Below are 22610 nucleotides of genomic sequence, written 5' to 3' on the forward strand. Positions count from 1 at the left end.
GGGCGTCTGGGTGGCTCAGTCAGTTGAGCGACCGACTTCGGCTCGGGTCATGATCTCACGGTTTGTGAGTTCGAGCCCCGCGTCGGGCTCTGTGCTGACAGCCCAGAGCCTGGAGCCTGCCTTGGATTCTGTGTCTCCCTCTCTCTCCGCCCCTCTCCCACTCATGCTCTATCTCTCTGTCTCAGAAATAAACATTAAAAAAAAAATTTTTTTTTAATTTTTTTTTTTCAACGTTTATTTATTTTTGGGACAGAGAGAGACAGAGCATGAACGGGGGAGGGGCAGAGAGAGAGGGAGACACAGAATCGGAAACAGGCTCCAAGCTCTGAGCCATCAGCCCAGAGCCCGACGCGGGGCTCGAACTCACGGACCACAAGATCGTGACCTGGCTGAAGTCGGACGCTTAACCGACTGCGCCACCCAGGCGCCCCTAAAAAAAAAATTTTTTTTAAGAAGGTTGGGATTTTCAGCACCACCCCTCCCCCAACCCATTCTCTAGCGAGGGGAGAGGGCTGGAAATGAAGTTAATGATTGACCATGCCTACGTGAGGAAGCCTCCATAAAATCCCAAAACATGGCATTCACAGAGCTGCCAGGTCAGTGGCCACATCCACATACCAGGAGGTGACACCCCAACTCCACAGGACCCTCCCAGACCCCGCCCTGTGTACGTCTTCATGTGGCTTTTCATCTGCGTCCTGTATCACATCCTTTTAGAATAAACCCGTAACCTAGTGAGTGAAATGCTCCTGAGTTCCGTGAGCCCCTCTAACACGTTAACCAAACCCAAGGATAGGGATGTGGAACTTTTTTTTAAAGTTTATTTATTTATTTTGAGAGAGAGAGAGAGAGAGAATGCAGGGGAGGGGCAGAGAGAATCCCAAACAGGCTCTGTGGTAATGGATCTCGAACCCATCCACCATGAGATCGTGACCCGAGTGGAAATCAAGAGTCAGACGCTGAACTGACTGAGTCACCCAGTCAGAAGGGCAGGTGACAGTCTGAAACCGTGGGGCGGGGGGCTGTCTTGTGGGCCGAGCCCTTAACCTGTGGGATCTGATGTTGCCTCCGGGTAGACAGTTGAGTCAAATTGTAGGACACATTGTTTTGGTGTTAGGCAAATCCCCACTCATCTGGTACCCAGGAGAAGTGGATGTTTTTATACTCATATTTAATATATAAATTTATACTTAAATATTACACACATGTAATATACATATAATATATAATTATATAATTATACTATAATTACTATAACTATATACTATATAATGTACAGTATATATTTTTTGTAATGTACGTATAATAGTTATAAAATAAGATTATTTTTAAATTTTTTTTTAATTTTTGAGAGAGAGAGTGGGGGAGGGCAGAGAGAGAGGGAGACACAGAATCTGAAGCAGGCTCCAGGCTCCGAGTTTTCAGCACAGAGCCCAATGTGGGGCTCGAACTGATGAACTGTGAGATCACGACCTGAGCCAAAGTCATAAGCTTAACTGACTGAGCCACCCAGGCTCCCCTAAAATAAGATACTTTTAGAAGTATATATAAGATACATATACAATGAGATATGATAGGATATATATGATATGTAATAAAATACATGATATATAAAGATATGTATCATACGATATACATGTATATATGTTAAACGTGTATATATATAATATGATATACATGTATATATATAATATGATATACGTGTGTATATATAATATGATATACATGTGTGTATATATATGATATGCGTTTATATATATGATATACATGTGTATATATACGATATACGTGTATATATATCATATTATATACATGTGTATATATAATATGATATACATGTATATATAATATGATATACATGTATAATAAGATAGGGCTTGTTTTTCTGGAGGAGCCTGAATGACACGAGGTCCCTGCTGGAACATCACCTTACTGACTTCCCTCTTTGAAATCGTAGCTCCGTCCGTGGCCTCGTGCTCCTCCATTGCACAGACCACAGTCTGTCTGAGTACTGATTTTATTGGTCATCTGTCTTCATAGGAATGAGGGCAGAGCTTTGACTTCGTCTGTTTTGCTCACCGTTGTTTCCCCAGGACTTATAACAGTGCCTGGTACACAGTGGGCACTCCATAAATGTTTGCTGTATGAATGAGTCAGGGATGGCACGCAATAAACACTAGCCAGCTGGACTGTGGATAAGCGAGTTAGTCTTCTCAGGCCCCAGCCCATTCCATTCCAGACCTGACGTGGCTCCTGGAGACCTGGATGTGGCTTGTGTCCCTTAGTCCCACAGGAAGGAAGGGGGGAGGCAGGGTGAGCAGGTTTAGGATCTCCTGGTTTGAATCATGTCATGGCTGTGGGGCACGTGGGTGCTGCAGAACTGTCTGGTACCTGCCCTGGGGAAAGAGGGCAGGCCAATGGCGGCTGGAGTGTGAGAGCCTGATGGAGAAGCTTCCTGGGGTGGGGGCTCTGGATGGGTTGATTGGTGTTCGGAAAGCGTATTTACAGATGAGTCGTTTCCTGTCTCTAGGAATTAGCTAGGTCTGGGAGGGGGCAGTCTCTCCAGCGTCAGCAAGGCCCCAAGATGTCAAAGCGTCAGGAAATAAAAGCCACGGTCACTCAGCCTCACCATGGTGACTGGACAGGGCTCCCTGCTGGCCTCTGGCCAAGCTGCAGCCCCAGGACAATCAGGCCAGAGTGGGGGTGGCCCCTCTGCCCTCATGTGCCTAGACACTGCCCTGCTGTTGGGAACCCTGTCAGAACCTCAGGAACCCAGCACACTTGCCCCAGAATCTGAGGAAGGGGTCTGCTGGATGAGCCGACTGCCCCTCACCGCCCCAGATTCCTGGCCTGGGAATGGTCAGACCAGGAGACTGGGCCCCAAGCCACCACCTCAGAGATGGGGTAGAAGGAGGCTCATTCTGCAGAAACCCAGTGCGGGGGGGGGGGGGGGGTGGTGGCGAGCCTTCCCAGGCAAAGCCGGGAATCTCTTGGAAGTTTTGGAAGTAAGGGAGAAGAACAATCCTCTCTCAAATCGCAGTCTAACCTCTACTCTCTCCGCCAACCCTACCACGCTGGATGGAATTCTTGTGACCATGAAGCCTTTTGAGTTAAGCACATGGTTATCCAATACCTACGTCATCCACAACCTTAATAAAATTCTATTAGTTTATTAATGATGATTGTGCTCTATTATTGTCAACAATAAATAGTAAATAAACATAATAGTGCTCTATTATCAATAATAAAATATTTATTAATAAATAAATAATTCCTATCTAGAGTACTATTCTTATCCCAGTTTTCCAGGGGAGGAAACTGAGGCTCAAAGTACTAATACTTTGGGAGTATTGGGACCTGGGAGCCGAAAAGACAGACTTTTTATTTGCAATGTTTGTTTTCTAAATGGCACCCAGTTTCCATACTTAAGAAACGCTATTTGGACCAGAACAGGACAGGCCACACAAGCTATATCTGGGGGTGGGGAAGAAGCAGACCAGACCCCTGGCCTGTAGCCTGTGTGGTGTTGCAGGGTGATCGAGTCAGCTCTGGGGTCAGTGGATCCTGGGTTAAGTTGCTGGTCCCGACACTTACTAGGTGGTGATCAGTGAACTTCCTTGGGGCCTCCTTGTCCGTTAAGCAGGAACGGTGCCTGACCGCCCACGGAGGGTGGAGGCAATGGGTGGGGTCACAGACCTGGGTCAGCGTGGACTAAATGCAGCCAGAAGCCCCAAAGGCCTGGGACGTTATTCCTCACAGCCAGTTACAAGGAGGCTCTGCTTCTTGGCGGCTCCCTCCGCTATCTTGCACCGCCATGCCTGGAGACACGTGGGGTACAGCACCCAGGGGATGGATCGGGGAAGGGGAAGTGGCAGTGTGAACACATCCCTCTCCTCGCTATCCACAGGTGAGGGGTGGTCCCTGTCCCCTCCTGGATGAAGTGGGAAAGGTGGTCTCCGACAGGATTGCTGTGTCCCCAGACCAACTGCACACCATGAAGGAAGGAAGGAAGAAAGGAGAGTGAGCCCAAGGTGAGTGCCCAGCTTGCCAATACCACGTAGACATCAGCCACAGATATCAGAGGTCAAATTTCTACCTTTTGGGGATGTCACAGATTGCACAGGTTCCCCCCAAATTTCTATGTTGGAATACTAATGCCTGGTAATTTCAAAATGTGACTGTGTTTGGAGATAGGGACTTAGCGGGATCATTATCCTAATCCAATGGCTGGTGTCCTTATAAGGAGACAGAGACAGCAGGGGCTCACACAGGCACAGAGGAGTAACATGAAGAAGCAGCGAGGGGTCTGCCGTCTGCAAGCCAAGGAGAGGAGCCTCAGGAGGAACCAACCCTGCGGACACCTCGATCTCAGATTTCCAGCTTCTGGAACCGGGGGAAAATAGATTTCCATTGCTGCCAGTGTAAACTAATACAGTGAATAGAGGGGCCACACAAAGCTCCCATCCAGCAAACTCCTTGCAGGAGAGTCCCCAGCTCCTGCTGCAAACGAGCAGCCACTGAACAGAGAATCACATTCATTCCCTTCTTGAAGTGCCGGGTACACAGATAGCTGGCGGGGTTCAGCACCAAGGACAGTGGCCGGTCTGGCCCACAGGGAGGCCTAGAGCTGAAAGAATGGAGCCATCCCATCTCAGCATCCTGCCACCTGATGTGGAGGAGCCCACCCAAAGAGAGCCACCAAAGACCATGAGACCAAGTGGAGACCTCGGCACATCGTGGTGAAAAAGGGTCTGTAATTCTCGCAGATTACAGTTGGCTGATGGCCAAGTGTTGGCAAACTTTCTGTGAAGGCCTAGATGGTTAAAATTTTTTTTATTTTTTTTTAGTGTTTATTGTTAGAGAGTGCGTGCCAGGGAGGGGCAGAGAGAGGGAGACACAGAATCCGAAGCAGGCTCCAGGCTCTGAGCTGTCAGCACAGAGCCTGACACGGGGCTTGAACTCACAAATCGTGAGATCATGACCTGGGCAGAAGTTGGACGCTCAACCGACTGAGCCACCCAGGCACCCCAGTATTTTTTTTTTTAATGTTTATTTATTTGAGAGAAAGTGAGCGAGTAGAGAGAGAATCCCAAGCGGGCTGCACACCCCGTTCCTTCTCATCCACAGAAACAGAGACACAGCAGCCACACCACATGGGCTCCCACTACCCAGACACCCCCAGTGTGGCTGGGGAGGTGGACAGTGGAGACATCTCTCCGAGGCAGGATCAGACCCAGGACCACACCCTGCCTGGCACCCCCACCATCCTGGACCCAGCTCACAGGGCTCTGGAGACAAGCAGAGCCTCTTTCCTTTGTGCCGACCCAGACCTTGTTCACAGCTCTCCTCTGACAGATGTCACCCTGGGCTGGTGAGCTGTGAGGCCACAGGAGCCTGAAACCTGGGTTCAACTCCCAGCACGGCCACTTAGCTGCTGTGTGTCTTTGGGCAAGTAACTTACCCTCCACGTGCCTTAGTTTCCTCTTCTGGAAAATGAGGATAAGGTGCCCATCACACAGGGTCATTATGAGATTTCAACAAGTGAGTAAAAAAGCATGTGCCATATGGTAAGAGTATGGAAATGTTTTAATTTTTTTTTCAACGTTTATTTATTTTTTTTTGGGGGGACAGAGAGAGACAGAGCATGAACGGGGGAGGGGCAGAGAGAGAGGGAGACACAGAATCGGAAACAGGCTCCAGGCTCCGAGCCATCAGCCCAGAGCCTGACGCGGGGCTCGAACTCACGGACCGCGAGATCGTGACCTGGCTGAAGTCGGACGCTCAACCGACTGCGCCACCCAGGCGCCCCTGTTTTAATTTTTTTTAAGTAAGCTCCATGCCCAATGTGGCCTTGAACTCACATCCCTGAGACCAAGAGTTGCATATTCTACTGACTGAACCAGCCAGGTGCCCCTATTTTATTTTATTATTACCATCTGTATGTAGAACATCCCCCCCACCCCCAAACTGGGGGGGGGGGGTTCCTTTTATTAGCCTTTATCCCAGGACTCTACATAGGATTGGGTCTACAACAAGCCTCCCCCTGGTTTATTATAGTCAAATACACATAACATAAAATTTACCATTTTACCAAATTTAAAGGGTACAATTCAGCAGCAATTTAGTACATTCACAGTGCTGTGTCCTGATCATTGCTGTCCATCCACTTCCGAACCAAAACATCGCCACCCCCAAAAGGAGACCTTATACACACGAAGCAGTCTCTCCCCACTCCCTCCTTCCCCCAGCCCCTGGCGACCACCAATCTGCTTTGTGTCTCCACGGATTTACCTGCTGTGGACATTTCATGTAAACAGAATCACATGGTTCATGGCCCTCCTGTCTGGCTTCTTTCACTGAGCATGAAGTTTCCATTCCGCCTTTTGGCGATTGTCAGTAATATTGCTGTGAATATGCATGGCCAAGGGTTTGAGTCCCTGTTTTCAATTCTTTGAGGTATACACATACCTGAGTGGAACTGCTGGGTCGTGTGCTAATTCTGTGTTCAACTTACCAAGGAATCACCAAACTGAACTGCCATTTCCACAGCAACAACAGGTCCTTTTAAATTATAAGAAACTCTGGAAATACAAAAGTGGAGACCAGGGTCTTTTAGGTCATCTGGAGCCACAGGGTTTCAGAACCTGCGTTTTAAACTGATAAGAACAGATACTACACTTGATCTTAGCCAAAAGGCTGAGAAGTGATCAGAACCTGCGTTTTTAACCAGTCTTCCTTCCCACTAAACGCCCTGCACACATACTCTAAATACCATATTGCCCTGTGTGTATATGAGATGTAATCACCCTAAATACCATATATACACATACATAAGATATATATGAACTAATATACATGATGTGTATATGAGACTTATACATACTAATATCATATATATATGTGGTCCAGTCATACACTAAATACCACATATACCTCCATATGATAAATGATACCTCTATATATGTGTGCTATGGTGCCAAATACCTTACATACTTTTATTTGGCATGTAAACAGGCATACTAAATACTGTGTATACATGTAAGATATATGTAAACTGATAATATATATGTCATTGTTATACATGTGCATATAAACCTGTTTTCTCATCTGTAAGGTGAGGGACCTACTACCCTACCTTATAGGGTCGATGTAAGGCGGTGCAGGGCAAAGGCCTCGTAGATGTGGTTATTAAATCGCACTAACTCTTCCACCACTGGAGGGGGTGGGGAGGGGCTTTTCATTTTTGTGCCTCAGTTTCCACATCTGCAAACGTGGGGGGGGGGAATCCTAGTGCGGGGGCTCCCGTGGAGTTTAGGGAGATAACAGGTGTATCTCTCTGTTTTCCCGCAGGCCTGCGCGGCAGCATCTCGCGGGAGCTCGAGAAGCCCCGGGCCCCGCCCCCCGCGACTCCGGGCCGGCCTTCCCGGGCGGGGTCGGGGTCTGCACCTCGGAGGAGCTCTGGCGCTGCGGGGGAGGGACACCCCGCTCGGTGGGGTGCTGACCCAGGCGCGGCAAGTGCACGCTCCGAAACTGCCGGCGGCGCGGCGCTGCAGTTACTATTACCTAAACAACAGCGGCAACCAGAGCAGCTCAGACGGAGGGAGCCTCGCGCACCACCCCCGCACAGGTGCTGTCCTTGGACCCACTGTCCGGGCGGGGAAACTGAGGCAGGGAGAGGCGGGGGATTTGCAGCCTCTTCCGGGTCCCTCCTCCGATCCCGGGTGCGGGATCCACCCCACCACGAAAACCTGGGGCCGGGCCTCGGTGGGTCCCGGGAGAACACGAACTGCGCCTGCGCACCTCGCCGCTCCCGCTCCGGCCTCGCGGGACCACGCCCCCCTCAATTCCAGAAGGTTGGGGGGGGCCGAGGATTCCAGAGGGTGGGGGAGAACGGAGGACGAGGAGGGGAGGGAAGGAAGAGGAAGGAGAAGGGAAGGGGAAGAGCTGAGGGCAGGAGGGAGGAAAAAAAAGGAGAGGCTTGGAGGGAGTGGGGAGGGGGGAAGGGGCTTGGAGGGAGGAGGGAAGGGGTGGGACTTAGAGCGGGAAGAGGGCAGAAGGAGCGGGAAAGGGAGGGTAGGCAGGGAGGGGCTGAGAGGGAGGAGTGGGGAGGAGGGCGGTGCGGAGAAAGGAGGGAGAAAGAGGGAACGGGAGAGGAGGGAAGGGAGGGTTGGAAGAAGGAGGATGAAGAGAGGGGCAGCTGGAAGGGACCGGGTAGGAGCTCAGCTGTAGGAACGAAGAGAGGAAAGGAGGTAGAGTCAGAGGGAGGAGGGGCGAGGGGGAGGAAGTTGGAGGGCTGGAGAAGAATGGCAGGGGAGGAGGTGAAGGAAGGGGAGCCAGAAAGGGGGTTGGGGAGGAGGCCAGGTAGACAGTGAAGCCGAGGGGGAGGGGGGAGGGGGAAGGAAGGGGAGAAAAAGGAACAGTAAGAAGGTGACACGTCAGAAACTGGGGGGAGCAGGGTCTCTGGCACCAGATATGCCTGGGCTCGGATCCCAGCTGTGCATCTTTGGACTAATGTCATTTCCTGAGCCTGAGTTTCCTCACCTGCAGAGAGGTTCCCTGTAGGGAAACCTACCCTGTAGGGCTGCTCTGTGGGTTGCAGGGGTTAATTCACGCAGCCTCCTTACCCGAGGACCTCTAAGGGGACCCCATAAAGCCTCGCTGTCCTCAGGTTTCATGCACAAGTGCAAATGCTCTCTGTCTGCACTGCCCTGTGTGGCGGCTGCTGCGGGCCATGGAGCTGAACTTTTAGCTGCATTTGACTTTTTCAAATTTTTAAAGTTACATCCAAATTAGTTAGCATATAGTGCAACAATGATTTCAGTAGATTCCTTAATTCCCCTTACCCGTCAGCCCATCCCCCTCCCACAACCCCTCCAGTAACCCTCAGTTTGTTCTCCATTTTTAAGACTGTCTTATGTTTTGTCCCCCTCCCTGTTTTTATATTATTTTTTGTTCCTTTCCCTTATGTTCATCTGTTTTGTTTTCTTAAAGTCCTTATATGAGTGAAGTCGTATGGTATTTGTCTTTCTCTAATTGTGCTTAGCATAATACCCTCCAGTTCCATCCACGTAGTTGCAAATGACAAGATTTCATTCTTTTGATTGCCGAGTAATACTCCATTGTGTGTGTGTGTGTGTGTGTGTGTGTGTGTGTATACACACCACATATTCTTTATCCATTCATCCATTGATGGACATTTGGGCTCTTTCCATACTTTGGCTATTGTTGATCTTGCTGCTATAAACATGGGGGTGCATGTGTCCCTTCGAAACAGCACACCTGTATCCCGTGGATAAATGCCTAGTAGGGCAATTGCTGGGTCCTGGGGTAGTTCTATTTTTAATTTTTTGATGAACCTCCATACTGTTTTGCAGAGTGGCTGCACCAGCTTGCATTCCCACCAGCAGCGCAAAAGAGATCCTCTTTCTCCACATCCTTGCCAACATCTGTTGTTGCCTGAGTTGTTAATGTTAGCCATTCTGACAGGTGTAAGGTGGCATCTCATTGTGGTTTTGCTTTGTATTTCCCTGATGATGAGTGACGTTGAGCGTTTTCTTCATCTGTCTGTTGGCCATCTAGATGTCTTCTTTGAAGAAGTGTCTATTCATGTCTTTTGCCCGTTTCTTCACTGGATTATTTGTTTTTTTGGGTGTTGAGTTTGATAAGTTCTCTATAGATTTTGAATACTAACCCTTTATCTGATATGCCGTTTGCAAATATCTTCTCCTATTCTATCGGTTGCCTTTTAGTTTTGCTGATTGTTTCCTTCACTGTGCAGAAGATTTTTATTTTGATGAGGTCCCAGTTGTTCATTTTTGCTTTTGTTTCCCTTGACTCTGGAGACACATTGAGTAAGAAGTTGCTGTGGCCGAGGTCAAAGAGGTTTTTGCCTGCTTTCTCCTCAAGGATTTTGATGGCTTCCTGTCTTCCATTTAGGTCTTTCATCCATTTTGAGTTTATTTTTGTATATGGTGTAAGAAAGTGGTCCAGGTTCATTCTTCTGCATGTCGCTGTCCAGTTTTCTCAGCATCACTTGCTGAAGAGACTGTCTTTATTGCATTGGATATTCTTTCCTGCTTTGTGAAAGATGAGTTGGCCATACGTTTGTGGGTCCATTTCTGGGTTCTCTATTCTGTTCCATTGATCTGAGTGTCTGTTCTTGTGCCAGTACCATACTGTCTTGATGATTACAGCTTTGTAGTATAGCTTGAAGTCTGGGATTGTGATGCCTCCTGCTTTGGTATTCTTTTTCAAGATTGCCTTGGCTATTCAGGGTCTTTTCTGGTTCCATACAAATTTTAGGATTATTTGTTCTAGCTCTGTGAAGAATGCTGGTGTTATTTTGATAGGGATTGCATTGAATATGTAGATTTCTGTGGGTAGTATTGACATTTTAACAATATTTGTTCTTCCTACCCAGGAGCATGGAATCTTTTTCCATTTTTTTTTTTTTTGTGTGTGTGTGTGTCATCTTCAATTTCTTTCATAAGCTTTCTATAGTTTTCAGTGTATAGATTTTTCACCTCTTTGGTTAGATTTATTCCTAGGTATTTTATGGTTTTTGGTGCAATTGTAAAGGGGATCGATGTCTTGATTTCTCTTTCTGTTGTTTCATTGTTGGTGTATAGGAATGCAACCGATTTCTGTGCATTGATTTTATATCCTGCAACTTTGCTGATTTCATGAATCACTTCTAGCAGTTTTTGGTGGAATCTTTTGGGTTTTCTATATAGAGTATCATGTCATCTGCAAAGAGTGAAAGTTTGACCTCCTGCTGGCGGATTTGGATGCCTTTTATTTCTTTGTGTTGTCTGATTGCAGAGGCTAAGACTTCCAATACTATGTTGAATAACAGTGGCGGCAGTGGACATCCCTGTCTTGTTCCTGACCTTAGGGGGAAAGCTCTCAGTTTTTCCCCATTGAGGATGATCGCATTGGGTCTTTTGTATATGGCTTTTATGATCTTGAGGTGATCCTTCTATCCCTACTTTCTTGAGGGTTTTTTTTATTAAGAAAGGATGCTGTATTTTGTCAAATGTTTTCTCTGCATCTATTGAGAGGATCATATGGTTCTTGTCCTTTCTTTTATTGATGTGATGAATCATGTTAATTGTTTTGTGGATATTGAACCAGCCCTGCATCCCAGGTATAAATCCCACTTGGTCGTGGTGAATAATTTTTTTAATGTCTTGTTGGATCCAGTTGGCTAGTATCTTGTTGAGGATTTTTGTGTCCATGTTCATCAGGGAAATTGGTCTGTACTGTTACTTTTTACTGGGGTCTCTGTCTGGTTTTGGAATCAAGGTAATGCTGGCTTCATAGAAAGAGTTTGGAAGTTTTCCTTCCATTTCTATCTTTTTGGAACAGCTTCTAGAGAATAGGTGTTAACTCTTCCTTAAATATTTGGTAGAATTACCCTGGAAAGCTTCTGGCCCTGGAGTCTTGTTTTTTGGGAAATTTTTGATTACTGATTCAATTTCTTTACTGGTTATGGGTCTGTTCAAATTTTCTGTTTCTTCCTGTTTCAGTTTTGGTAGTTTATATGTTTCTAGGAATTTGTCCATTTCTTCCAGATTGCCCATTTTATTGGCATATAATTGCTTATAATCTCTTATTACTGTTTTTATTTCTGCTGTGTTGGTTGTGATCTCTCCTCTTTCATTCTTGATTTTATTTATTTGGGTCCTTTCCTTTTTCTTTTTGATCAAACTGGCTAGTGTTTTATCAATTTTGTTAATTCTTTCAAAAAACCAGCTTCTGGTTTCATTGAATGTTCTGTTTTTTTGCTTTCTATGGCATTAACTTCTGCTCTAATCTTTATTTCCTGTCTTCTGCTGATTTTAGGTTTTATTTGCTTTTCTTTTTCCAGCTCGTTAAGGTATAAGATTAGGTTGTGTATCTGAGACCTTTCTGCCTCGTTTAGGAAGGCCTGGATTGCTATATACTTTCCTCTTATGACTGCTTTTCCTGCGTCCCAGAGGTTTTGGGTTGTGGTGTTATCATTTTCATTGGCTTCCATGAACTTTTTAATTTCCTCTTTAACTTCTTGGTTAGCCCATTAATTCTTTAGTAGGATGTACTTTAGTTTCCAAGTACTTGTTACCTTTCCAAATTTTTTCTTGTGGTTGATTTCGAGTTTCATAGTGTGGTCTGAAAATATGCACAGTATGATCTCGATCTTTTTGTACTTGCTGAGGGCTGATTTGTGTCCCAGTATGTTGTCTATTCTGGAGAACGTTCCATGTGCACTGGAGAAAAGTGTATATTCTGCTGCTTTAGGATGAAATGTTCTGAATATATCTGTTAAGTCCATCTGGTCCAGTGTGTCATTCAAAGCCATTGTTTCCTTGTTGAGTTTTTGCTTATCTAATCTATCCGTTGCTGTGAGTGGGGTGTTGAAGTCCCCTACTATTATGGTATTACTATCAGTGAGTTTCTTTATGTTTGTGATTAATTGATTTATATATATGGGTGTCCCACATTTGGCGCATAAATGTTTACAATTGTTAGGTCTTCTTGGTGGATAGACCCCCTTAATTATGATATAATGCCCTTCTTCATCTCTTGATACAGTCTCTATTTTAAAGTCTAGATTGTCTGATGTAAGTATGGCTACTCTGGCTTTCTTTTGTTGACCATTAGCATGATAGATGGTTCTCCATCCCCTTACTTTCAATCCGAAGGTGACTTTAGGTCTAAAGTGGGTCTCTTGTAAACAGCATATAGATGGATCTTGTTTTCTTTTCCATACTATTACCCTATGTCTTTTGATTGGAGCATTGAGTCCATTGACGTTTACGGTGAGTACTGAAAGATATGAATTTATTGCCATTATGTTCCCTGTAGAGTTGGAGTTTCTGGTGGTGTTCTCTGGTCCTTTCTAGTCTTTGTTGCTCAGAGAGTCCCCCTTAAAATTTCTTGCAGGGCTGGTATAGTGGTCACAGACTCCTTTAATTTTTGTTTGTCTGGGAAACTTTTTATCTCTCTTTCTATTTTGAATGACAGCCTTGCTGGATAAAGAATTCTTGGTTGCAAATTTTTCTGATTCAGCACATTGAATATATCCTGCCTTTCTGGGCTGATGAGTTCCTGTGGATAGGTCTGCTGCAAACCTGACCTGTCTTCCCTGGTGTGGGGGAGAAGATTAGGAATCCTACGCCAATGGGTTAACAAGGCATAAAGAAACACAAAGTCATAAAATGCTCACACCCAAGTTCGGGAAAAACAGATTGGCACTCTAAGAATAGGGAGGCACAAAAGTGCCAAGAATAGTGGGGGTGAAAAGGCACCCCCAAATAGGGAGGGGGTGCTGAACCCCCCAAAATAGAGAGGGAGAGGCAAAGTCCTGAAAACAGAATTGGTGCAAAGGTGCCCAATACATAGGAATAACAAGATTAGATATTCAGGGTGAAAGCACCCCAAGTTTAGTACTATAGCAGAAAGCTGCTTTCACAGGAGAATAGGGCCAGGGTGGGTAAATTGGTGAATTGGACTTTGGACTGCTGTGATGCAGGTAAAGCAGCCCAGAGCGCAGATGGTTAACAAACAAAAACGTGTCTTATTAACCCTGAGGTTATTCCCCCTATCTGTCTCATCCCCTAGGCTGGCAAAGATAAACAGGCAAGGTGCCTCCTGTCTGCTGTTAACAACCATCCACCCATCTGCCCAGCACCTGGATTTTGTTTTTTATGTATACATTTTTCCCCTCTTTTATTATTTTATTTTTTATTTTTTTATTTTTTTATTTTTAAAATTTACATCCAAATTAGTTAGCATATAGTGAAAAAATGATTTCAGGAGTAGATTCCTTAGTGTCCCTTATCCATTTAGCCCATCCCCCCTCCCACAACCCCTCCAGTAATCCTCAGTTCTACATATTTATGAGTCTCTTCTGTTTTGTCCTCCTCCCTGTTTTTATATTATTTTTGTTTCCCTTCCCTTATGTTCATCTGTTTTATATGAGTGATGTCATATGATTTTTGTCTTTCTCTGACTAATTTCATTTAGCATAATACCTTCCAGTTCTATCCACATAGTTGCAAATGGCAAGATTTCATTCTTTTTGATTGCTGAGTAATACTCCATTGTGTGTGTGTGTGTGTGTGTATGTATATAAATATAGTAGAAAAAATTAAAAATATTTTAATTTAATGTGGTATATATATGTGTGTGTATATATATGTACACACACACACACACACACACACATATATATATACACACCACATACATTTTCTTTATCCATTCATCCATCAATGGACATTTGGGTTCTTTCCATACTTTGGCTATTGTTGATAGTGCTGCTATAAACATTGGGGTGTACGTGCCCCTTCGAAACAGCATACCTGTATCCCATGGATAAATACCTAGTAGTGCAATTTCTGGGTTGTAGGGTAGTTCTATTTTTAGTTTTTGAGGTACCTCCATACTGTTCTCCAGAGTGACTGCACCAGCTTGCATTCCCATGGATTTTGTTTTATATTGACCCAAACCCCAGATACTGTATTTTCAAGACCCCCTTTTCCCCCTCACGTCCTCAAGTTAATGTTCACAGTTTCTTTGTCTCTTTGTGCACGCCCATCACGTTTGTAAGCCTTCTGATCTGAATAAATACGAGGCAAGGACCCTTATTCGGGACTCTTGTCTTTTTCCCAGACATTAGCCATCTCTCATTTTAATCCTGTGTCTGCTCTTTTGCTAGACAAAAGAGAACTTTAGACTTAGAGTCTACGACACCCTTGTAGGTTAAGGACTTTTTTTCCCTTGCTGCTTTCATGACTCTTTCCTTGCCTGAGTATTTTGTGAATTTGACTATGATATGCCGTGTTGATGGTTGGTTTTTGTTGAATCTAATGGGAGTCCTCTGTGCTTCCTGGATTTTGATGTCTGTGTCTTTCCCCAGGTTAGGAAAGTTTTCCACTCTGATTTTCTCACATAACCCTTCTACCCCTGTTCCTCTCTCTTCCTCTTCTGGGACCCCTATGATTCTGATGTTGTTCCTTTTTTTTTTTAAGTTTTTTTTAATATTTATTTTTGAGAGACAGAGTGAGACAAAGTGAGACTGGGGGAGGGGCAGAGAGAGAGAGGGAGACACAGGATTGGAAACAGGCTCCAGGCTCTGAGCTGTCAGCACAGAGCCTGATGCAGGGCTCGAACCCACAGACTGTGAGATCATGACCTGAGCCGAAGTCGGACGCTCAACAGACTGAGCCACCCGGGTGCCCCTGATGTTGTTCCTTTTTAATGAATCACTGATTTCTCTAATTTTTAAATTGTGCTCTTTTGCCTTAATCTCCCTCTTTTTTTCTGCTTTGTTATTCTCTATAAGTTTGTCCTCTATATCACTGATTCTCTGTTCTGCCTCATCCATCCTTGCCGCTGAGGCACCCATTCAAGATTGCAGCTCAGTTATAGCATTTTTTATTTCATCCTGACTAGCTTTTACTTCTTTTGTCTCCACAGAAAGGGATTCTGATCTAGTTTCGACTCCAGCTAGTATTCTTACTATCATGATTCTAAATGCTGGTTCAGACATCTTGCTTGTGTTGGTTAAGTCCCTGGCTGTCATTTCTTCCTGCTCTTTCTTTTGGGGTGAATTCCTTCATTTCATCATTTTGAAGGGAGAAAAGGAATTAATGAGATAAAAAAAAATTAAAATTAAAAAATACTAAAATTTAAAAATTGAAAAGACACACACAGGGGCGCCTGGGTGGCGCAGTCGGTTAAGCGTCCGACTTCAGCCAGGTCACGATCTCGCGGTCCGTGAGTTCGAGCCCCGCGTCGGGCTCTGGGCTGATGGCTCAGAGCCTGGAGCCTGTTTCTGATTCTGTGTCTCCCTCTCTCTCTGCCCCTCCCCTGTTCATGCTCTGTCTCTCTCTGTCCCCCCAAAAAATAAATAAACGTTGAAAAAAAAAATTTTTAAAAAAAAATAAAAAAAATAAAAATTGAAAAGACACACACACACACACACAAAATCAAGTAAATGATGCTAGATCCTTGGTGTGTTTTGATCTGAGTGTTGAAAGGGGCTTGATAGATTAGAGAAAAAAGGGAAAAGAAAAAAAAGGAAATCGTTTGAAAATTTGAAAAAATGAACACTAAAGTAGAATAAAATGAAATGATGGAAGTGAAATAGAATTTGAAAAAATTTACACAACAGTAAAAAAATATAGTAAAAAAAATTAAAAATATTTTTAATAAAAATTGAAAATAAAAATGAATATTTTTCTTTTTCTGTATTCAAGAAAAAGAAAAGAAATAAAAAAGGGGGAAAAAAAGAAAAAAAATGAATAGATGAACTGGCAAACAGACTGAAATATGACTGCAATTACTTAATTTTCCCCTAGAAGTCAAACTATGAAGCACTTTATCATCCGTTAACTAGCAGGTGGAAAGACTTGTGTTCCTGACGCGCATGGTTGGCCCAGGTGGGTGAGGCTTAGTGTAATGGCTCTGTTCTCCACTAGATGGCGCTGCTTAGCTTACTGGGGTGGATTGTTGTTGTGCAGGTAGGTGCGTATGCGCATGCGCCAGAGCAGTGAAAATGGCGTCACCCAGCTACCTGGTCTCGGAGCTCTGCTCTCTGACCGGCTATCGCCACTGGTCCTTTGTGTCCGGCTTCCATTCACCACCCCACCCCCCCCCCCCCCCCGTTTCTACACTGTCCGTGACCAAGCCATTAGGTTGCCAGGCGGCACCTCCCTCCTGAATTTTATCTCAGACGCGGCTGTTTCTGGCCTGTCACTTCTGAGGGACTGCGGCTTTGTCCCCGCTCAGACCTTCTTCAGGAGGGTCTCACCGAGCAATGGCTGGTGCCGGCCGCCCCCAGGAACGTTCTCGAGACCGTGCTGCTGCCGACACCCAGAGACTGTGGACAGGTGCCAGCCCACCCCAGAAAAAGTTCACGCAGCGTTTCAGGGATTCTGCAAAATCACAACTCACATCTGGAGCCAGGCTTCACCCCCAACAGCCTTGTCCCAGCACCAGGGAATGTGGTTGTTCTCCTGGGTCCACTGGCCCCTTTGCCTTTGGGGAACCGACACAGCCTCAACCAGGTGTCCTCCTAGCAGGGGAACCGCCTCTCCCCGTGTGGCCCAAGGACCGCCTGGACTTCACTCTGCTCCTGGGGATTGGCCTTTCCCACCAGAGCACCAACAGGTATCGAGCTGCAGAGTTTCAGACTCTGCACTCCCCCTGTTCTTAGAGTCTTAATGGAATTTAAACCCTCTTCTTTCTCCTTTCTCCCTTTTTAGTTCAGTCCCTGCGGCTGTTTCCACTTTGCTACTTTCTCTCCAGCTGCTTTTGGTGGGGGAGGTGCTTTTCCCCGAACTCCCCGCCCCTCCGGCCTCTCTCCACAAGCACAAATGGCTCCCTGCTCTCTGTGGCTTCTCTCTCCCCCAGTTCACCTCTCCGCGCCTCATACCTGCTGAATTCTGTGGTTCAGATTGTACAGATTGTCGTGTGAATCCTCAGATCCATTTTCTAGGTGTGCAGGATGGTTTAGTGTTGGTCTGGCTGTATTTCATGGATGCGAGACGCAAAAAAACTTCCATGCTATTCCGCCATCTTGGCTGGTCCTCTGCTGCATTTAATCTTAATTCATATAAGTTGTCATAGTTACATGTGGCTCCTGGCTGTTGTGTTCAAGGGTGCAGCTCTAGAGCCTTAGTTAGCTATTTTTATTGTATATACTAAGCTCGTCTTGTGTTTTGTAACAGTTTGATGGGTCCTCTTGAAAACCCTACAGCAACAACAGTAACAACAGCAATACCGCACTTACCGGGTGTTCATTAAGTGCCAGGGACTGTTTTAAGCACGTGACATGGATTAACCCATTGGGTCCTCACTACGTATCCATGGGGTGTGCCCACAGTATAGCTCTCACTACTGCTATCACTTATTGAGTGTGTACTATGTGCCAGGCTCCCTGAGAAACTCTTGACACATGTAATGTCATTTAACTGCAGGGGGAGGAGGCTTCAGGGTAATGAATTTGGGAAAGGGTCAGCAAGATGGGGGGGTGGTAGCGTGTGGTTGTGTTTTTCACTCTACTTGGATAGAAGCTAGAGAATTCTGGAACTCACAGAGAAGGGATGGGCAGAGCAGAATTCTGCTTAGTTTTTTGTTTTGTTTTTCACGTCATTGCTCCTTGCTGTTCTTTGCCCCCAGCCTGCCTTTCCTTTTTCCTTGTAAAACTTTCTCGTTTCAGATATTAAAAATGGCCACACATTTGTTGCCGCCCCTGCTGTGTCATTTCACATTCTTTGAATCTGTGCTGTCCCTGTGGCTTGCTTTGGCCAATATAATATGGCGGAAATGATGGTGTAGGATTGTGGAAGTTAGATCTTCTGATTCTGATTCCGTCATTCTGTGTTCCCCCCACCCCCACTTCCGCCCCTGCATGCCACCAAGCAATTCTCTGACACTAGCTGGGTGTTGGAGACCCCATCTACCCAGAGATAGTATCAGTTTGAAATAGCTGAAAGATACACCTTCCCAAAGTGATTGCCCTATTGGCACTCCCACCACCAGTGTATGAGAATGCCTGTCTTAATTACTGCCCCCCCACCCGCTGCCCCATCAGAGGCAGTGGCCTTGAGCTCCTGGATTTTTGGATGGAGGATCAAAGTGTGGGGGTGGGGGGTGGAGACCATGCATTGCCCCCACAATATCTTGTCTCCACTTCTTCCACAACGCTGGAACTCCTAGGTTTTAGGTGTGGCCGAGCGACTAGGTTCTGACGAATGAGGTGCCTCTGGGGCATCAGGTGAGAGCTTCCAGGCAGAGCCCTGCTGCGTTCAGATTCTGGTTTTGCCACTCCCCTGTTAAGGAACCTTGCAGGGGTTGGGGGTGGGCTCCTGGGTGGCTCAGTGGGTTAAGCATCTGACTTCAGGTCAGGTCGTGGTCTCATTGTTCGTGAGTTCGAGCCCCACGTTGGGCTCTGTGCTGACAGCTCAGAGTCTGGAGCCCTGCTTTGGATTCTGTGTCTCCCTCTCTCTCTGCCCCTTCCGCACTCGTGCTCTGTCTCTCTCTCTCTCTCTGTCTTTGTCTCTCAAAAATAAATATTAAAAATAAAAGGAACTTAGGGAAAGAGACTTAATTTCTCTACACCTCAGTTTCCTCATCTGTACAGTGGGGATAGGGATAGTATCTAACTTACAGTGCTGTTGCAAAGGACAAATGGAGTCATACAACAGAGCACATAGTGCACTTCTTGGCACATAGGTTCTATTATGTGTGGCCATTAGCATCATAATAACGTTGTTATCACTTCCCAAGGTTGGTGTGAGGTTTAAGTGCAACTCCGCTCCATGCCTAGTATCAGAACAAGTTTCCCTAGTGCTTATTGGTCTCCCAAGACCAGGGAGAGATATTAGGGGGGAATTCTATCCATACATCTACTCTCACCCACCCCTCACCAGCACCGCTAAAGGAAGTTCGATAGATTTTTCTATGTCCTTCATCATAGATGTTTGCCCAGTAAATATTTCCCAATTCATAGGCGGGATCTTTCTTTTGCTCAAGTTTCTTTAAAAACTGCCTATGGAGATGTAGATGTTTATTTATTTATAAGTGATCACCTGCTTTCCAGAGAAGGTGAGAGGTGGGAAAGAAGTGGAGGAGAAGGAGAGGCAGGTGTGAAGCTGGCGTGTTTCTCACTGCTGAATTTAATGTGGCACAGGGAGGTTGGTGTGAGCGAAGTGGGTGGGAAGGGGGAGGAGATAATTGGGTTAAGAAGGAGACTGAGTTTTTTTCTTCTTTCCCCTTTAGTAGTGGGGGAGAGACTAAGAAATAAAGTGGATGAATACTTGTATTTCCTGCATCCTTTGATAAGCAGGGACTTCAGGGGACAAGAGGCTTGGGGTGAGCAGGGAGTCTTTCCCTCAATAAATATCTGAGCACCTCCTCTGTGCCAGACACAGCTCTAGGAGCTGGGAATCCCGCAGTGAGCAAACTGAAGCCACTAGTGCTAATTTCTGAGTGGGATCAGAGGCAATGAGGTGGAGAGTGGGGGTGGGGGAGGCGGCTTCAGCTTTGGCGGTCAGGGAGGCTCTCTCTCAGAAGGTGAACTTTGAGCAGAGCCCTGATTAGCAATACACACAGTAGGAGAAGGAACACTGCTATTTCTAGGTTGCTAATTTATTGAAATGCCCCAGTGGCAGAGACAGAAGAGAGCTTACTTACCCTATCTTATCTGAAACCAGGACCCTCCTGTGCCTTTCAGAAAAACTAATGATGAAATATTACAAGCCTACAGGGTAGTATTGAAATAAGACAGCGTTTCTTTCATGTATTTGCCACTCAAATTTTTTTTTTAATTATGCAGGTACGTGACTTTGATTTAAAATTTTTTTTTCAACGTTTTTATTTATTTTTGGGACAGAGAGAGACAGAGCATGAACGGGGGAGGGGCAGAGAGAGAGGGAGACACAGAATCCGAAACAGGCTCCAGGCTCCGAGCCATCAGCCCAGAGCCTGACGCGGGGCTCGAACTCACGGACCGCGAGATCGTGACCTGGCTGAAGTCGGACTGCGCCACCCAGGCGCCCCACGTGACTTTGATTTTAAAAAGTAGTTTTAGGGGCGCCTGGGTGGCTCAATTGGTTATGCGTCCGACTTAGGCTCAGGTCATGATCTCACTGTTCATGGCTTCGAGTCCCACATCGGGTTCTGTGCTGACAGCTCAGAGCCTGGAGCCTGCTTTGGGTTCTGTGTCTCCCTCTCTCTCCCCCACCTCTCCCGCTTGCTCTTGCTCTCTCTCTCTCTCTCTCTCTCTCTCTCTCTCTCTCGGGAGCCTTTAAGAGATGTCGTACATGTACACACACACACACACACCCCATCTCCTCTGATCCTGACAGGGCCAGCAAACAAGGGAATCGAATGGTAGGACCCTCTTTCCCTCTAACACCTGAGGGAGGGTTTCCATGGCAATCAACCGTCTCTCACAGATGGAAAGAAAAGACAGGTTGGCTGCCCAAGAATGGATCCAGGATCCTCGCTGGGGGAAGAGGACCCCTGAGGAGACCCAATGCAGAGACTGAACAAAGTTGATACAGGCAGCCATGGCCCAGCCCCCTTCCCCTTGGGAATGTGCATTCCTGGGGGTGAGACTGGGGAGGGGAGGTGTCCCTCCTGGTGCCAAAGAACCTCCAGAAGTAGTCTGCCCCAGGGAGCAGGACAGGGGCGGGCTTTAGAGTCAGTCTCTCGGATCTGAATCCCAACTCTGCTGTTTACTGGAGGTGTGAGCCAGGTGACTCGGTTTGAGAGCTGTCAGAAGGCGTTGGGAATCGGGGGAGCAGGGCCGTTCTTATCCCGACTCTCAGGGGGACTCACCTCCGAATCCCTTTTTAATGAGTATTGTTTTATTTTGTTTTTTGACAGTTAATAAGTAAACACACTTTCTTTGTCAAAGGTCAAAACATATTGATAAAGCAAGACTTCCTGCTGATCTCGCTTCATCAACTCCAGCCCTCTGCTCTGGAGGTGAGTACCTTGCGGGTTTGGGGTGCTCTGGGAAGGATGCGTTTCCTTCTCATGGACGTACATGTCTGTACCCATAGAAATAGATGTAATTTTTATGAGAATATCTGGAAATGCATTGATTCACTCTCCTTATCCATAGAACAAGCCTGGCCAATAATACCCATCCCATAATAACAAATCCAAATATATAAATTTATATATATATAAAATAGCATATATATCATAGTTATGTATATATATACATATATAACTATGATATATGTTATTATTGAATACATTTCAGTAATTAAATCTATGTATATTTCTTTGATGCTAAGGTGCATTTTTTAGTTTTTTACATTCTAACATCTCTAATACTGAAATATGCCTTAATATTGTCAATATCTTTGGATTTGAGGATTTTAATTTTTTAAGCAAAACCGTCCTATTCGCAGCATACCACCGTCAGGAAGAAAAATTAGTTTGCACCCTGAAATTAACCAAGTATAACAAAGCCACTCTGTCTAGTCCTGATCCTCAAAAAATAAAACACTTCATGTAAACCTGTAATCCATGGCCAAAAACTTAATCCCTGAGGCTAGCCATGCTGAGATTTGAAGATACATGTTCTGGCTGGGTAATCATTTAACAAAATTACTGGTTCTTCATCACGAGTGAACAAACGTAGCCTTGATAAACTTGGTAATCCTGTGAGCCCTTTCTCTTAAATGCCTGTTGCGTCTTGAATTTGGCAAGTCTTTATGTACACATCTATGCATGCATAGAAAATATCCAGCATTGTTTTATGTTGTTGGGTTTTCATATGAGTGATGTCAGACTGCGTCTGTGGTTTTGCAACCTGCTTTTTTCCACGCGATATTTCCATGCAGTGGTGTGTGTTCAAGACCTTTCCATATCAGTCCACAAAGATCTATTTTATTCTGTGATGTGAGGGTCGTAAGATTACCCAACTGACAGCACGGAGGAGGGCACGTATTTCTCTAAGGGCAAATCTGCCTTGTTAGTATTTCACCCCAGACCTACCCGCCCCCCGCCCCCGGCCCCAGGTGACTAGCTACTTCAAGGTTTTAGGCAACTAGGGGAATCTTCTCACTTCGATCATCCATCTTTTCCCCTGTAAAGTAAAC

The 22610-nt window shown here is 45.7% G+C and overlaps 1 protein-coding gene and 1 pseudogene across 3 annotated transcripts in view; one reads left to right on the plus strand and one right to left on the minus strand.

The window, feature by feature from the left end:
• Positions 1 to 6590: 6590 nt before the first annotated feature.
• Positions 6591 to 6708, minus strand: LOC112851425 (U2 spliceosomal RNA; annotated as a pseudogene).
• Positions 6709 to 7388: 680 nt separating this feature from the next.
• The window catches only part of SMIM17 (small integral membrane protein 17), a 38461-nt gene continuing 23239 nt past the window's right edge, over positions 7389 to 22610 (plus strand). Inside the window, exons 1-2 of one of the 3 annotated variants that reach the window (XR_015245080.1) lie at positions 7389 to 7627; positions 21413 to 21483. The gene's annotated coding sequence lies outside the window, so the exon portion shown is untranslated. Of the gene's footprint in view, positions 7628 to 16340; positions 17158 to 21412; positions 21484 to 22610 lie in introns of those variants that run through there. The other 2 variants (XR_015245079.1, XM_086690818.1) reach the window with 2 other exon arrangements.

Source organism: Puma concolor, chromosome E2 (assembly GCF_028749965.1).
Source record: "Puma concolor isolate L17-30 chromosome E2, mPumCon1.1.hap2, whole genome shotgun sequence".
NCBI lineage: Eukaryota > Metazoa > Chordata > Mammalia > Carnivora > Felidae > Puma > Puma concolor.